Source organism: Suricata suricatta, chromosome 14 (genome assembly GCF_006229205.1).
Source record: "Suricata suricatta isolate VVHF042 chromosome 14, meerkat_22Aug2017_6uvM2_HiC, whole genome shotgun sequence".
NCBI classification, from domain to species: Eukaryota; Metazoa; Chordata; class Mammalia; order Carnivora; family Herpestidae; genus Suricata; species Suricata suricatta.
Window position 1 is genome coordinate 32805630 of NC_043713.1, and position 19020 is coordinate 32824649.

Below are 19020 nucleotides of genomic sequence, written 5' to 3' on the forward strand. Positions count from 1 at the left end.
CAGCCAACTGTATAGCATTGCGGTCTGTACATCCCTGAGATTCAGCGAGAGAGCCTTCCAGTGATTCCCGTCTTCTTCCGTGTCCTCGGTCCAGTCTATATTAGCTTATATGCAGCATAACGTACACTGTTTGCCTGACTGTTTGCCACTGTCTTCAGTTGACAAAGGCAGGCACAAACTATTTTGCAACTGCTATTTTTGCCCTGTGGTCTAGCTGCTTTTGCCTAGACTGCTCCCTATCTTTGATAAGATACCACAGTAAGGAGAAGATGGAGAAACAGAAATTTTAATTCTTCCATTTAGTCTGATTTTTTAAAATACCAACTGATCGGATTCTTCCTCCTAGCGTCTATATTATTTCTCCTTATTTTGCTTTCGTGAACTACTTTCCATCGAAGAGAATCTTCCTTAGAATGTCATTGCTACCTCTTCAATCAGGAACACATAGACATACAGTGCCTCGACCCCTTACTTGGCCTGCCCTCCCAATGCGGTGTGACAGGCTGAGGCTTCCACCCCCTAGAGCTGGATCTGTGCACTGATTGGCTGTTGCACTCCCCGTGGTTTACAGCCAGTCCTAGAACACAGAACGCCCTAGAATTCTGTATTCTAAGAATACAGGGGAATTCTGTCAGACCCAGACAACTCCGAAAAGGTTTTGCCTTTGCTAAGTTACTTAAAAGATATCTAAGTACTTTATATTTAAGTACTTTTACCTCAAAAGGCAATTAGAGGCCTTGTGGGCCCCTCTTAGGTCTATGTCTGAAAATTCACACTTGCTCCTCATTTATTTGCCAAGACTTTGGTCCTTGCTATTTTCAGTGGATTCTATCTTCAAAAGTTCCAGGTAAGTTCTTATTTATTATTGTGGCTGCCTCAACCATTAATTAACAAAGTGACTCCTCTGCCCTAATATTTGTCTTGCACTCCTGTGGCACTGGCTCCCATGTTAAGAACAGAAATAAATGTTTCTGGAGGCTCTGGGCCTGGCACTGGGGGCAGAGGAAGATGGGTACACTTAGAGACAGATCTCATATTATTTAAATGGGCTGCATGTAATATTTCATTTGATAAATGGAACCACAGAAACCATATCCTCTGCAGTGGTTAGCACTTTTTTTTTTATTAGGATTTTAGAATATCTACTTAATCCCAGTCATTCTTACCATCCAAAATGCCCGGCTTAAAGGGGTGAGAGTGGTAACCCACAAATGCATTCAGCCCAGGGGAAATAAGAGAAAGATGTATTCGATTTATTCCCTGCATTTCTTCTCCTTCCTCCTACCGCTGTGTAAGTTACTCACAAAAATACATTGCATTTAGATTCTAAAAAAATTGATTATTATTACAGTGATATTCTCAAATGCACCCTGCATGTAACACCCCAGCGGTCTCTGATTGATTTGCTACCTTAAAAATAAAATAATCTTAATAATTTTTAAAACCAATAAGCAGAAACTAATTTCAAGAGTCTGCTCTGTGCATGTTAGATCCAGGGTATGGCACTTAGTATTTTCCACAGATAATGGAAGCATAATAGGTGTGAAAGGCTGACAATTTGGACTTTGCAGGTGGTGAGGAAAGGGTCACTTGTGAGGCCACCTGTCCTTTGTTCATGTGCAGCGCAGCCATGTTTCAAGTAGTCCTGGGGTAAGGTTCCCTCGCACTGTGCTCTCAGCGGGACGCTAGCCTGACCTGTAGAGACCACCTCGGAGAGCGTGTGTAGTTCACTTTCTAGGACCGGCTCTGTCCTTGATCTCTGCGCTGTGACTGACATCAAGGTGACCAATTAGTGGGCACCGTGACGCTGTTTTCTGTGATGTTGTAAGGGCACTGAGGTCACGGCGATTCAGGCCTTGCTAAATCCCAGGAGGCTGCACAAAGCCATGTCTCTGAAGTCTGACTTCAACACAGCATCCCACAAATGAAGGCATGGCTCCTTTTTTGAACTTGACCAGGAACCTGCTTGCTGAGCAGGAGAGTGAAATGCAGCTGCTACAGCAATTTTGAATAGTAAAGACATTTGCTGATTGCCAAAACCGGGCTTTACCCTGTGACGAGGTAAACCGGGTCATTCTCAAGGGGAGATGAAGGCAAGACAACTAGGAAAGAAAAGACTGCTTTCACAGTGTGAGGGCCTGGAGGACTGTGAGTGAGTAAGCATATATACACGTTTTCTTTTACCTTCCTTCTCCGCTACACAGCTTGCTGATATTTATTTTACATCAGGGTGACAGTCATGGAATCTTACTGCATGTCTCTTTAAAATCTGCAAAGAGCTTTTGCCACTCTAAACAGCCGTGTGTGAGTTAAAGAGATGAATTAAGTATCTGATGAAGGAAATGAAGACTTCCAGAAACCCACCTCATCTTACTTTCTCCGCTCGTTTGTATTCTTTGCTCCAATTGCTGGAGTCAGAACAAGGCCAGCCCAGCAAGCCCAGGGAGCCCAGGATGAGGAGCTGGATGATTCCCTGACTAGAAGGCCAACGTATCAGCAGGCAGGCTGCCCTGGGAGTGTGAGGCAGGAGGCCGGAGGCAGCTCTGATGATCAGAGTCTGGCATACGGAAGATCAGAGACTAACAGCGCACACAAGTCACGGAGCAGCCCAAAGGGGAATTTTTAACCTATAGACAGACCAGTTCTATGAGCTGTTTTATTCTACTGAGAGACAATGGCTCTGGTAGGATAGACAGATTTAGCATATAAAAATATAGGTCATCAGTTATGTTGGAATTTTTGATAAATAAAAATGAATTTAAAAATTGAGTCTGTACAGTCTGTCCCAAGTATTTCATGAGACATACTTATACTAATATATATATAATATATATACACATATATAATATATATGTATATTATATATATATTCCTATATATCAATACATGTGAATATTCATTCTTTACCAGAAATTCACATTTAGCCTGGTGTCTTGCATTTTATCTGGCAGCTTTAGGTCTACACTGGGGTAAGGAAAGACATGGAACTGGAAGAGTTCCTACACCAACTGGTAAAAGTTGTCAGCCGGTGATGGGGAGCAGGCAGAGCCAAGCATGAGAAGACTCTGAAATTTCCAACACAGCCTGATGTCACATGGTACTTTATTATTCTCTTGCTCTGTTTTCTTCTTCATAAATAATTTATAGAAAACTGAAACTCAGCTACTATTGACATGGAAATCTCTTGACCTAGTACACGGTCAAAGCCAGTTTACAGCCTCTCCTACTTCCTGTTTTCTTCTTCTTCCTCTCCTGTCCAGAGCCCACTGGCCCCCATTTCCCCAACACACACACAAACACACACACACTCTGTAATCTTTTCAGTGTCCCTGTCGTCTCAATTTCCTATGAAGTGGCTGAAACAAATTCTGTAGAACAAGTCACGCCAAGTCTTAATGGATGGTGATAGTTTAAATTGCCAACACACGATTAAGGCTCTTCTTATCTTGAAAGGATGGGTAAAATGTGAATCTCTAGTAGCCAATGAGAGGATGTTTTAAGATTAGGGAGATCTTTACTGTTTCTCAAGTCAGGTTATATTGAAGGGCCCTTGGATGTAGAAATGGCTCTGCCTTCAGGGAAGAGGAAAATCTTTGGAGTCTAGGGTTATATTTAGACTAACTTCCAAACGTAGACTCTGTTTTCTGAGAAAACTAACATATAGCCACACATATTTTGATCTTTTGGCCTGCTGCATGAACTCAGGACTCACACATTTCCTCAAATTCTGATACTGCCTATCTGGATGACAGTATTGCATATAGCTGCTCCCCTGTCTCCCTCACTGTACATTTCCAAAACAATAAAAAGAACGGACAGGACAGGACAGGAAGGAAGGAAGGAAGGAAGGAAGGAAGGGAGGGAGGAAGAAGGAAAGAAAGAAAGAAGAAAGAAATAAAGAAAGAAAGAAAGAAAGAAAAGGAACACTGTCACTTGAATGTACCCCAATGAGAAACACATGAATCTAGTTATAATATAAAAATAACTCCATGATTTTCGGATGAAAAAGGCTACAAAATGTGCAAATGCCAAGTGTCATTATAATCACAGAGTTCATCTTGCTAAAGAAGCTCATAATTTCTCAGACATTTACAACAGCTATCTCAGCCCCCATGGAGAGGAGTTCTAATCAGATGCAACCACAGGCCATTGTCTCTGAGCCAAACTTGAAGGCTCTCTCCATTAAAAAATACCAACATTATTCATTTGTCTTTGTTTTGTGTAGTGATTATATTTGGGGAGTAAGACACCAGACCAAAACATCACACTCCTCTCTGAGGCTGGGCTGCTGATGCATTTTAATCTAAGAGCATATTGCTGCTCTGATTGACATTTGTGTGGAGAAAGGAATAATAATCTCCATTTACAACTGCAAATCTCTTTCTTATCCCTCTTGGCTATTGACCCTTTCCCTCTTCTCTCGATTTGTCTTCTTTTCCCATATCTTTCTTCCCTGCTGTACTCTCCTCTTCTCTCAGTGTCCTCTTCCTTCCTGTCTTCTTTTTCCCCTCTCTTCCCTCCTTCTTTCGATGTGCTGGTGCTGTGACCCTCATCCACAATCCCAGGGCACTGTTTTTAACTGACAACTGAATTGCCAGTGTGAGTTTCCAGTGCTCCTGTTTATTTTCAGGATTGTTTTTGGTAGGATTTCAAACTGTATTTACAAAAAAGGGAGAAAATGAGCCCATTAATCTCCTTTGCTTTCTCATTTCAGTGTGCTCTATTTCTTCAAACTGTTTTTTTTTTTTCTTTCTCTGAAATAGACTTTGAAAATAGACTTTGGTACCAATAAAATTAACCTGATCAAGTTGTGTCAACTGGAATTCCAAGATGTGCAGAGTCCAATTAACATCCCTATCCCCGCCATGGGACCACTCTGGCGTGTCCCGGAGAGGTGAGAGCCACCGGGAAGAGGTCACTTTGCATGGGATAGCCCTCGGAGAGGTAGACTTTTGTCCCAGCTAGTCTTTGCCCGTGTGTTTCTGTGGCTTCGAATTTTGCTCTCCCCCTTGTCAAGTAGGTCCCCATCACTTATTCAAAGCCTTCATTCCTGTACCATCATTTTCTCCTTGCTATTAGATCATTTCTGTAACTCTCAGGACATGTCATAATCCTAAAGGGAAGCAAACAACGACCACAAAACAAGCCTCCTGGATATTCATCTCCTGCTCCAGCCACTGTCCCACTTCTCCCTTCAGAGCAAAACTTCCAGAAACACTGCCTCATTCTTTTTTGTGCCACATAATATTTCATTATATATTTGGGTTTACATACATGTACAAACAAATGTATATACACACACATAGACAACACATCTTTTTATCCATTCATCATCTATTGATGGATGCTTAGGTAGAAACATTTTTATAATAATAGTGATGGCTTCAAGAATGGCATCATTATATTGGTGGTGGTTTAACATGGTCACAGAAGTACTAGTGGAATTGGAGTGGGGGGTCTTGGTTATCTGTCTAGAGCAATTTATCGAATTATTTTATCTATTTTTCAATATATTACATATGGCATATCTTCTTATCCAAAGTTGATTTAATAGCATAGAACCCCCTTTCTTGCAAAATCAGGTACTGGCACATAAAGAAGGTTGCTTTCAGGGCTGCTGGGTTTGGAGGTGTGCTTAGCCCAAGGGCAAGGGGATTGCCCAGGGCTGCTAAATTCAGGAGCCCTGCCTCTGCTCTTGGCTTCTTCTCCACTACTCTTATCAAGCTGTCACTTCCTGTTGTCAGTGTTCCTCCTGCTTCTAATCTGTTGTGAACTGAGAAAACATAAACAAGTGTGCTGAAGCTGTGTCTAAAATAAGACCCAGGAGGGTGTTAGTGAAGACCGCGAGAATAACACAAGGGGTTTTGAATATTTAAGACCTCTCCCTTTCTCAGTCTCCCTCACGAGGAGCATACTCCCTGACTGCTATGTCACATATGGTGTCATGCCTGGGTGTTCATGTCACGCTCAGTGTCATCTAACTGACTAGAGATCCAGTATGCAGATTCCATCCCAACTCTTAATTTCCCATGAGTCCTACAACCCAGATTAATCTCCCATCCTATCAGGTACGATAGCTTTAAATGTCTACAATGTATTGGCACTTAGTGCAGACTTTCTTATATCTTTATCTTTTTCTAAATTTATATAGTCTGTCTCTACAAGTAATTTATAGGTTCTTTGAGTCAGAGACCACTTTTTTGGTTTGCTTTTGTTTTACTTTATTTGTTTTAGATATTTAAATCTACCTTGTTCCCAAAAAGATTTTAGGTAACTAATAAAATCACTCAAAATTCTATAAGACAAATGCATAAAGTGAAAAAAAATAAGAAGTCATGAAGTCATGGTAGAAAATAAAATGATTTCAAGGATAAGATTAATACACACAAGTGTTTGCTCTAAAGATCTCTACAGTATTTTATTTTTATTTTATTATTTTATTTTACTTTATCTTATTTTGAGAGAGAGAGAGAGAGAGAGAGAGAGAGCAAGCGAGCTAGGGAGGGGCAGGGTGAGACAGAGAGAATCTCAAGTAGGTTGCACGCTCAGTGCAGAGCCCAATACGGGGCTTGATCCCACAACCAACAGATCACGACCTGAGCAGAAATCAAGAGGCAGATGCTCAACCAATTGAGCCACCCAGGTGCCTCTCTTGACAGTATTTTAAATGGCTTGTTGTATGTCTCCTCTTTCTAACAGCCAATCCAGAGATAGATTAATGGTCAGGTACTTAACTGATATTAGATGTAACACAGGCAAACAAATAACCAAACAAATAAAAATCTAGTTGTTCTGAGAAAGCCTACTTATTTCTCATTTTAAGGAAAAAAAAATATCTCCAGAGGTCTTCCTAAACCTAAGGTTGTGTCAAGCAGTGAACAAAAGTTTAATTTAGTGTGTAGTATCTATACATTAAATATCAGTCAAAAGGTTGATATGGCTATTTTGTATACTGTTCTTGGGCTCAGACTGAAGCACATGATCAAGGATTAGGTTTTCTACATTGTTACACTCACATTGATTCAGAGCATTGATAGAAACAATATTCAGAGCTGCCTTGTGCCCCTGGAAGAAGCCAGCACAAATTGAACACACACATACACACACCCTGTGAATGTTCATTTCAGATTAGTTTGTGCTTTTATTTGGCTCTGAGAGTAAATGGGACATTTCTAATGAGTGCTCATCATTTTGGCAGCCAGACTACGCACAGATGATATGAGCCGCTAACCACCAGGGACAATGTTTGCCCAGATGTGACTCTATCTTATGCTACAAAGCACTGTAAATGTCAACCCCCTGGTTGGTATGCAATTCTCCATTTACCGTACACAAAGCCTGCTGAAGAACAAAAGGTGCCAGATATGGATGTGTAAATCATTATAATGGGACCAACAGATCAACAACATCACCCCTTAGAAATAGGATCGCCTGAGGTCACGCTTCTTAGATCAGTAGCCCCTTTTCAAAATGTCCTTTTTTGTTTGTCCTGTTTTTCAAGAGGCACCACAGGCTTTTTGTAATTAAAGTTGTATTGATTTTGTATTTTTAAAAAAGGATTATAAAAAGACTAGCATGAAGCAGAACAAAGGCAGATAATGGATGGTAAACATGAGAAAAGATAACAGTCCAGAAATGTGCTCTTAATAATTCTCATATACCTGTTCACTAAAGTGGATTCAGATACCACTGTGTTTCGGATGCTACCCTGTGTACCAACAGTTTTCAATTGTGATCCTAGTCAGGGTCTCCCATTGTCTATAACAATTTTAATCACAGGATTTCTATCTGCAAAGGTTTTTTATTATATTTGTTTATTTACTTGTTAATTTTTATTCATTCATTCATTCATTCATTCATTCGAGAGAGAGTGAGAGGGGGAGGAACAGAGAGAGAGAGAGAGAGAACAAGCAGGCTCCACCCTCAGCCCAGAGCCAGACTGGGGCTTGTTCCCACCACCATGAGATCAAGACCTGAGCCAAAATCAAGAGTTGGGTGCTTAAGCAACTGAACCACCCAGGTGCCCCTATATGCAAAGGCTTTAATTCATCTTAAAGATATCTTTATTCTAGGATCACAAATATACTAGTTGAAGCCTAAGACCTGATGAAAAACTATTTAGAACTTTAGAACCCTCCTTTCTTCTACTGTTGCTGTTCACCCACAGAATGGCCAGACTGACATTGTCCTCAGGAGGCATATTAAAGGAATGGTTAATTTTGCAACAAAGGTGATTGGGGAGTACTAAAGAGGAAAACCTGACCCCTTCTGCAGCTCTGTTCTCAGTGTTGACTATAACTCTCAGTACATTTCTGGATATTAATTATAGGGCTAAAATAAAAACAAAAGAACCTGTAGATAGAAGAAAGTCATCAGAATAGACATACCAGAAATTTCCCTGTCTCCCAACTACCGGAAAATACCTCCGGAGTTACAGCTCCAGTTATCCTAAGGGCCTGCTCAGTCTGCTATTGTACTATGCGATGTCCGAGTGATGCCGTATTCCTTATGCCTTTCTTATGCTATCTTACCTGAGTTATCTTGCATGTCTGAGGAAGGCTTAAGGGGGCCTTCCTGCTGCCATGATGAGCATAGCCAATCACAACAATGCCATGTCTGGGATGATAGGGCTAACTTCTCCTACATCCAAAGTCACTAAACAGTTCCTCATCTGGGTTACTTTCTAAGATGATAAGGAGATTGACCATCCCTGCCACATTTCCTCAACATTTCTCATCTTGACCTCCACAGGTTTGCCGGTTCCTCATGTGACATCAGTAATTTCACTGGCTATACTTAGGCATCAAGTCATGGAGCTAAACCAAGTTCAGAAGTCATGCTGCTCTCTTTGTTTTCTGTTTTCCCTGCTCTTTACTATCCTCCCCTCCCCTTACTCCTCAGGGCCCTAGGCTTTAGAGCCTTGTGCAAATCAATTCAGATAAATGAATTGTTGTTATTTGAATCTGTTTGTATAGGAGATTGGAACTAAAGAGAAAATGAGATGTTAGGTTAGTGATGGTTTCCGTACAGCTGTTTGTTGCTTACCAGCTAGCATACACAATGGACATCTGACTAAGACGATCAGATGGGACACTTAGAATAGCTCAAGGAAAATGATTAATGTGATACACGGGAGAATTGCAAGGGAAAACTTTAGCATTTAGAGTTAGGAAACCTGTGATCTAGGTACAACGCTGCTACTAACTAGTTGTGGGATCCAGGGAAATACCACTTGCTTTTCTGGGCACACGTTTCTTCTTTCTATTAAATGTAGGAAAACAGAATCTCTCAGTACTTCCAGCTTTCATTCTAGGTGAATAAATTTCTATTTTGATCCTTTGATACCAAGCAAAGGTATGTTTTCTAGATACATCTCTGAAAACTTGCTAGGTCCTAAGAGGAAAGTCCATAAGCAATCACTAAACCAGTGTTTAAGAAATATCTGCCTCAAATAAGGTCTTAAGCAAAATGCCCTGGAGAATTCAAAGGTTTTTAAGACACAGTCTTTTCTGTAAAGTGATTTTAAGAGATAAAAGATCCACGAGTGTAATGAAGTCAACACGTGACTCCTGAAGCCCAAGTGGGTGCTTTGGGAGAGGTTCTAGGATTTGAAAACGGACCCAACAGGATTCCAGGTAGACAGAAGAAAGTGAGCAAATACATTGGTGGTAGAGTATCAATAGGACCAGCTGGGGGTGATTTTTTAGGAGAAGAAAGTGCACTTGTCTTGTGGCAGGTCAAGGAGTTCCAAGGGAAGACATTTGGAGTTCATTCTGTTCCACCTAACAAGCAATCAGGGTTTCTGCTCTTGCCATGGAGAGTGAACAACTGCATTCTCGAGATAAAGATTTCCCTGTGAAGATAGAATGTTGATTCCTTATTAACCTTTAAAATCTGAGGTGAAGCTGCGAAAATCTGACTTAAAAAAAATGAAGCAGTGACATCACCAGAATCTTTTAAAAACATCTATGAATGTCTGTAGTTTGAAAAAGCTCATGGGGGGCCTCTTCTCAGGCAGGAAGAGATGAAGAAACAAACATGAATATAAACTCTACATTTGGTTTGTGCCTTGAAGCCATTGGCATTAATTAAGATTCTATGGCTTCCAAACAATTATGACATAATTAAAGTAAGATTCTTTCTACAGTAAAACGATAAGAAATGACTTTTAGAAACCGTGGGAACCATTAAAACGGCACATCAGTATCAAAATGAGCAATATTTACTAGTATTAGCACTATTAAAATGCCTTTTGAAGACAAACTTGGGCAATTATTACTCAGAAAAACTCACATTTGGAGATATAGAGCAGTGATAATTAAATCCCACACTCTATATATCTCTCTTTTTTGTGTTTGACAGAACAGAGTCTTTAAGAGAATCTATTTTAATGGCATTGAATTAGCAAGAAATTCAAACAGAGAAAGGGCACTTAGCAGGAGGTTGGTATTCAAGGAGACACAATTCTCATTATTATTATTGTTATTTTTATTATTATTCTTACTCTTTTGGAGGTGCTAAAGCTCCATTTGTGGGATTGGTCCATGCACAAATAAGTTCAGCCTCTGGCTCATAAACTTTCTCTAATGGGTGTAGCACACCCTTAATTAAAACGGACAATGTGCAGCTAAGCTGGACGATGATGCAGGTCTAATAGATGGAGCACTGGAGACTTGGGTCACTGGTTCGAATCAAATGGTGAGCCTGTGTCCAGCTGATGTAAAGCATCTTGCAAAATACAGTCAGGGCTTTGAGTGGATTTTAAGGTTTTGAATGTTGGAAAGGTAAAAACATCACTCAGATTAAAGACAGTTTTAGCTGAGGTGAAACATGACTTGTTTTCTTTCTAGTACATGTGAGTTTGAGCACAAGCACAAGAAGTATGTTTGTTGGGGTGGGGAGTAATTCAAATGAGAAATAAACAGACAGTGAAGATCCAGTTGCTTCCACTTGATTGGCTCACAGGATTAAATGATGGTGGCTTGTAGGAGAGATTTACTTAAGAGAGAAAGGGAACTCAAGAATCACTCATAGTCCCCAACCACTATTTCCAAAATTTTTTAAAGACGACAGTGAATTTGTTTCTGAATAAGAAAATGAGTAAATTTCCTCCAAAAATATTAATGTCCTAAAACAAATGTGAAACATATAACATATCAGCAAGAAGGATGAGAAGAGCCTTCCTTCTTAAAAAACATATAGATGAAAGGGATGAGAGAGATAACATATGAACTATCCTCGTGGCCCAGTTGTGAGGTGTGTCTCTGTGTCAAAATGTTTCTAATTTTTAACTTTTTTTTTTAAGTCTGAATGAATTGGTCCACAGTATTGTGTATTCAACTACAATTTTTGTTATACAATACAGCGTGGGAAAGAAAGCACATTTACAGAGACATTTTCTATAGTTTTGAAGGAAAATAAGAAATTCGCAAAGATATTTAAGACCCCCAAAGTTATAACTCTGGTAGACTCTAGGTCATTGTTTCTGCACTTCAAATGTTTTTAACTATTGCCAAAAGATGGCTAGTTGTAGAGGAAATGGTCCTAGATTTCAAGAGGATAGAATCCAAACAAAGGGGGCATATTTCATCCTCACCTTTCAGGGGGGAGGGCTGGGAAGGTAGCGGTACATAGCAACTGCTTTGGGGTTTGACGGTGCCCTTTTTGGAAAGCCAGGTGATAAATTTGGAAGTACTATTGAGTATTAGAAAAATAATTTACACTTAATAGCATAAATTTTCACCATTAGCATGTGATCTGCTTACAAGTTCTTCTGCTTAGACCATGTCAAAGATAAACAATGCTGATGCTACTGAAGTGGTAAGGACAGATTTTAATCAGTAATCTACTGCAGTAAGGGAGAAGATTCCAGCAAGACCTGAACCCAACTTCAATGTGCAAAGGTGATTGGATAGTTTAAACAGATAGTTAAGGAAGAGGGGGCTTTCCACAAGAAGTGGGAAGGAGAGGTTGGTTCATGTGAAACTCACCTGTGTTTGGGAACAGGCACTTAGCAAATTTAGGCTGTTACCCCCCACCCCCACCCCCCAGAGACTGGAAGACAGAGGCCTTATCTTAAGGTGTTGGCTTGAACAAACAAAAATTTTTTTTGGCAGCCATGATAGGATTTCTCAAGCAGGCACTTTAAGGAGGGCTTGAGTCATCCTGGGAATGTGACCCTGGACTGTTAGCAACTTAGCTAGTGTTTGTTCAAGTCTAAGGTTGAGGCCTAGTCAAGAAGAGGACTCAGAAAAGCCTGGCTAGAGTTTGGTCAAAGAAAGACCCTTTCTCACCAGTTAATTTCTCGGAGGCAGAGGCCTATCTATGTTCTTGTGGAGTTGTTAGGTCAGTCTTCTGAGTATTTGCAGGCACCCCACACTTTCCTTTGGTCATTCTGAACCAAGTCTGGCTCTATATAAACAGAATCAGATTTTTTAAATCTCATTTTTTATTTTATTATTTATTTATTTATTTTGAAGTTTATGTCAAAATGTTTCTAATTTTTAACTTTTTTTTTTAGTCTGAATTAACTATTTATTTTTGAGAGAGAGAGATAGTATGAGTGGGGGAGGGGCAAAGAGAATCCAATGTAGGCTCTATGCTGACAGGGGAGAGCCCCATGTAGGGCTTGAACTCAGGCACTGTGAGATCATGACCTGAGCCAAAGTTAGACATATAACCAAGGAAGTCATCTGGGCAACCCAAGAATCAGTTTTTAAATAGAAGTATCACTACTACTGGTGGTGAAGTGAAGCAAACTTTTCCTTGAACTGAAATTATTCACAGCTTATCAGGGGGAAAAGACACCCCCCTTAAAGAAATGGAAGACACTGAAAGTGTGGCTAGAAACCCTTGCACATTAGCTTGGAAACACTCCCTCCCCTAGACTCACTGAAAATCCTTCCGCCTCAGGACATATCCTGCCTATTGTTTTACTGGCTTTCAGCTTTGCCTTTTCCATATTCTAGGGTCCCTTATTTTCTACTCTTGGCTGGTCCATTTTGGCCCATTTGGAATTCCTACCTTCTTGAAGCCTCTATCACATTTAGAATCCATACTTCATAACTAAGCATTTAGACACACACTCGCTTCACTTCCTTTCTAATTCTTTTGTGTCTGTTAGCCTTGTCTCCCTGGAAAGGTTAGACCTCAATTATGGTAGAGTTTCATTTGTAATTCCCTCCTGGCACTGCATGATGTTGGGCACACAATGGTTATGACTGACAGTGTCGGTACGCTTGCAGAATAACTGTAAATAGAGTATGAATCAGCTTATGCTACGCTACGCTGGAATAACAACCCCCCCCCCCCGCAAATTTCAATGACCTAAACTTACAAAGGCTTATTCTGCACTTGCCCAAAGTTTCCAGCAAATCCTGCTTCCCCCAGGGCAGCTGATCTCCATGTAATAGCTCAGCTTTGCACTATCTCCATGGCCACTGTGGCAGGGCAGGGAATTAGGCAGGAGAGTCTTGCGCAAGCAATTATATATTTCCACCGCTTCTTACATTTTTTTCCTTCCAAGTTTTTATTCAGATTCAAGTTAGTTAACATACAGTGCAGTACTGGTTTCAGGAGTAGAATTTAGTGATTGATCGCTTGCATATAACACCCAGTGCTCATCCCAGCAAGTGCCCTCCTTAATGCCCATCACCTATTTAGCCCATCTCCCACCCATCTCACTTCTTACATTTTATTGGTCAAAGTGAATCACAGGGAGATGTCAAGACTAGAAGTTCAGGAGGGGTTGATTCCTTGAAGACTCAGGAAGGGGAAAAACAGGAACATTAATAATCAACTCTAGCATTTATACTTATAAGAATTAGTATCAGACCCGAGAAAAGCAGAAAAAAACACAGTAGTCTCTGAAGAGCACTAAAAGCCAACAATGATGATGAAAATATGCCAGAGAAAGAATTCAGAGGCAAAAACATTTATCATCTGATTTTAATAAGCACTGTTAAGAAATAATATTTATAGTACAAATACTTCATTCATATTTTAGAAAGCAAAATAAAATGGATTATTACATTGAGGGTGAATAAAATGGGGGGTATATCAAGGGTATGAATAAAAAAACTAAGAAAAACCATGTTAACAAATGAAAGAAGTGTGACATTTGATAAAAGTGAGGCTGGTTGCAAATTAAATTCATGAAATAAAAAAGAAAGCTTATGGAAAAGCAAAGTAAAAAAAAAAGGTTAATTAGATAGTAACATGGACTTAGGATGAGCAGCATCTGACAAGGAAAGATAAGCAAACACCTTGAATTATTGAGTGTATACAAATCAGCATGTCTCCACTCATTCCTGTCAAGGTTACCAGGAGTCAGACGAAGAGATGAATGACACACACCTTCATTATTTAGGCCAATTCTCCACTCTGGCTGGAGGTGATTGGGTTGCCCAGATAAACCATTTAATGTTTATCCCCAAGCAATGGGCCGGATAGCAATTTATCTCCTTTGGTCTCTAAAGGAGCATGAAAGAGAGAGAGAGAGAGAGAGAGAGAGAGAGAGAGAGAGAGAGAGAGAGAGAGGAAATTGCAAGCTGTGGTAATCTGTTATCCAAACATTTGAATTCTGGTCAGACTGATTTTTCACCATTAGCTTGACTGAACTCTGGCTAACCTTTGCCTATTTTAAATGTTAAAGACATTTCTTTCTTACATGTTTACTTGCTTATTTCGAGAGAGAGAGGGAGACATGTGTGGACATGTGAGGTGGGAAGGGGCAGAAGGAAGAAGGAGAGAGAGAGAATCCCAAGCAGGCTGCATGCTTAGCATGGAGACTGACTTGAGGCTAGATCCCAAGATGGTGAGATCATGACCCGAGCTGAAATCAAGAGTCGAATACTTAACCGTCTGAGCCACCCAGGTGCCCCTAAATGTTAAAAACATTTCTATATATGTAAATTTGGTTGGCAAAAATATCTAAACCTGGATGGGGAGTGCCTTCTGGAGAGCAGTGAACATAATAACATTAGGGTTGTTGTTGTTGTTGTTTTTACATAATGTCATGTCCCTGGAATAGCTTAAATATAGATTATTAAGAACAGAAGTTTGTAGCCCCAGGAAACAACCTTGACAAAGTGATTAAATGCACTGAATATTTCTATGGCCAAGTCAGTCATGAAAGATGTCACCGAATAGTGAAATAAAAACCGAGACTTTAGGGTTTTTCAAAATGGGCAGATTTTTGGCACCATTTAGCCCACCCCTCCCAGCTGGAACCCGTGTTCCTCCTCCTGCTTGTAACCAGATTTGCTGGCTTTCCCGATTATAGAAAGTGGGTTTGCCTACTGATTTTTGACAGTCCTGATAAAATTATGTCTTTTGGAATGTTTATTTACCTCTGCTTACAGCCTGGACAATTTGTTACTTCTTATTTAATGCTTTTTTTTTTTTTAATTTTTGAGAGACATAGACAGTGCGAGCAGGGGAGGGTCAGAGAGAGAGGGAGACATAGAATCTGAAACAGGCTCCAGGCTCTGAGCTAGCCACCAGCACAGAGCCCGACGCGGGGCTCTAACCCACGAACCATGAGATCATGACCTGAGCCGAAGCCGGACGCTTAACCGACTGAGCCACCCAGGCGCCCCAATTTGTTACTTTTGGATACCAATCATAGCTTCCTTTGAATGTAAGGGTGTTTTGTGATCTTTTGCTTGAGCGAGTGGCTCCTTCTCAAGTGAATGAAAAAACATGGTTGAAGAACCATGTTCCTGCCCTACCCCCACCCAGGACCTAACACAATCCCTTCTACCTCACAGGCACTCCTTAAAGACTTGTAGGACATTGGAAGTTGACCCCATCATGCATAAAGGTACATTCGGATATTCTCATGCCATATACACACCACCTTTAAACCACTTTTTCACAAGAAGACTAATATTTTCTTCTTCTAAGGACATCTCAAGCATCTGTTATAGGCTCATTCTCAAAACAGAGCCAACAGAGATATAAAGAAAGTTCTACCACTGCTATAGATTGAGCAGGCAAGTTTTTACACACAGTAAAAGTTACAAATCAGGAAAGGCAAATAAAAAAAAATTCAAAAGCAGCAAATATGTGGTCCATATGTGTTCATATGTGACTCACAAGCATTATGGAAGGTTACTCAAAAAAGGAATTCATGTGAGCGGAACAGAAAACTAGAATTTTGGCCAGCAAACCCTCAACTGGAAATTCTGATCTCAGCCACATGCTCAGAATCAAATGTCAATGTGTGGCCACCCCTAAATATGTAAAAACTAACATCCGCAAAGAAGAGAACTAGTTTTGTTAAAATTATATTTTTCATATTCATACTGAGTAAGGAAAGCGGAGAAGATTTGTTCCACAATTTCATGTGCTACTTCATGCCACATGGTTGCTTATAACTAATTTTTGCCAGGAATTCAGAGTCTAATTGATGTGTAAATGTACACATATGAGCTCAAGCAATTTCTGCTGTGGCCAAGAAGACTAGCGATGGAAAACTTTTAGAAACAGATTTATCACAGTCTAAACCACAAGTCCTGGATCAGCTCCATCACCCCCTTCCATGATGGGGCCTGATGAACTGTAAATGGTATGAGGTCTAACCTTGCATGACCTGTCATTCTGGATCCCTAAAAATAAACACTTCACGTCTTTTCTGTGACAACTTTCTTAACACTGCCTTTGGGGGTAAGGGTGCCTTATAAATAATGGAAATTTATTTCTCACACATCTGGAGGCTGGAAGTTCAAGATCAGAGTGCTAGTGTGGTTGTGTTCTGGTGAAGACCCTCTCCCTGGTTGGAGACTGCTGACTTCTCATTGTAGCCTCACACAGCAGAGAGCAGAGGCCTCACACCGCATTTTGAGATGGTATTACCACAGTTTGCAGAATACATTTTAGAATGATTAGAATAATATGCATCGTCCTCTAGCCATGAATTTTCTAAAAATATGCAAATTTGTTTAAATAACAATTTCACTTTAGAATTAGGAAAAAGAATGCTTGCACTTACACTAGCATGTATTTATAAACTAGGTCTGCCCTTCAGATGCAACAGATACATGCTGCAATTTTTTCAAATAATCAAGATAAAAAACAAAATTGTATTTTAAATGAAATTAATATACATCTCCCTCTTACAAACTTCTGTCATGCCTTGCGTCCCTGTCACTGACACTGGTTTGAAGACCTTTATTTGCCTATCCTTCCTCCTTGATTGTAGGTGCTACAGCGTAGGAACTGTGGGTTCTCTATAACTCTTCACCTAACGCCATCTCTATAACGGTACCCGGTAAATCCTTGCTGAGTGAGCTGATCCAAGGTGGATCATGGCCTTGACTGATAAAGTCCTTGATCTAATTTGGTTTTCCTTCACACACAAACAAGCAGAATGAAGGAAGCTGAAAGCATTGCTTTGAGTTGAAGAATGCCTAGAGCAGAGAAGACAAATTAAAAAATGAAATTATCACCACCCCTCCAGCCTTTTCTTCCTTACCTGTTATGAACCTTGGATTAGAGAATAGAAGTTAAATGGAATTTGTACTGTGCGTAAGAGCGCGGCCATATAATTTTCTCCTTTCAGTTGGTATGCTCCCATATATGATGACTAGTTTCTCACTGAATTGCACTTAAGTTGTGCATTTGTTTTCTTTTAGACGGGTCTGCTACTATGTTTCCGGGCAGCTTCCTACAATAACCCACTAGTCTGCTGAAGTTGGTTGTAGTCCCATGTGGCTTCCATGGCCTGTTTACTCCCTATTCCTTAGTTCAGCAGTACTAGCTGCCATTGGCCCCATCTGTTGAGCCCGTTCTCAGACAGAAGATGGATCCTGTGGAGGAAACCTAGTCTGTCTGATGTGAGGTGGAAACCTGTGTCCTACTGACGGTGTGTTCAGTAGGTGAAATGTCAGTCTCCTCACTCTTTCAGCTGAGCTCCAAAGCTTTAGGGAGGAAGGCAATAAAAGACCACACTGGCTGCAGGGGAGTGAATGAAGGTCCCTTTTCTTTTTAGCCAGCTCTTTCCACGCGCTGCCCCTTGCCTTGTTCAAGCTGCAAGCTTTTCTGTAGCTTAGGTCAGACATGCCATGCTTCTAGCCAGCTTACTTATCAGCTCTTACCCTTCATCTACTCCTTTGGTGGTTTTACTTTTTCTTAACCTAAAAACCTTGTGAAACAAAGCTTACTTTATTCTGTGTAACTTCCTTGTGTAACTTTTAATGAATTGGATTCTGCATGCAAAAATGCAAAAATAGCTAGAAGGAAAAAAAAAACAAATGGAAATAAATAAAACAAAACAAAACAAAAAAACCCAGCACCTACTTTTTTTCCAATTAAAGCCAACAGTTTACCAGCACTGGAGCACATTTCTGGCACCCGCCAGCCTGTGTTTGTTTTTATTACCACTGTGCCTTGTCATATAATATAACAGCTTTTTATTTTCAATGATATTAACTGTCTGCAGGGAGAAAGAAGCAGAAGACCTCTCCAGGACCTGAGAGTCTTATAAATAAATGAGTTTTTTAACCTCTGCTGTAATACAGATATCTTTTCAATATAATATTAAGACCCTTTGTGACAGGATCTGTCATTTTAAATACAAAAAACACTATGCCCATGGAATAAAAATACTTACTTGGCAGATGAAAAATATTTATGCTCCACTTTTACTTCCTGTGGCTGACAATACAGAATGCTTTGCTGTTCTACCCTGCCGTAATCACGGGGAATAAATGAGAAGGTGAGACATGGCCAAACCATAATTAGGTGGGCGCCAGCCAGCTGATACTAAATCTCAGCGCCGGAAGCCATTGGTTTGTCTCATCTCCTCAGTCCTCACTCATCGCCGTCAAGGAGTAGGATTTAACTGCATACCTCTGGAAATGCTTGGGTGTTCCAGGAAGTTCCATGTAAACAGGAAAAGCATAATAAGTGTCAGTAGGATTAGAACTTAACTCACTTCTTAGTCTTTCAGAACATCAGAATCCTTACAAAACACAGAAGACTCCTTCCAAAGACCATAAACATTAACTGACTACAGCC

The 19020-nt window shown here is 40.3% G+C and overlaps 1 long non-coding RNA gene across 1 annotated transcript; it reads left to right on the forward strand.

Moving 5' to 3' along the window:
- Positions 1 to 651: 651 nt before the first annotated feature.
- Positions 652 to 9342, forward strand: LOC115278383. The gene is made up of 4 exons (XR_003902855.1): positions 652 to 847; positions 2952 to 3097; positions 4764 to 4894; positions 8752 to 9342. It is a non-coding gene; the product is annotated as an uncharacterized LOC115278383 (long non-coding RNA).
- Positions 9343 to 19020: the final 9678 nt, after the last annotated feature.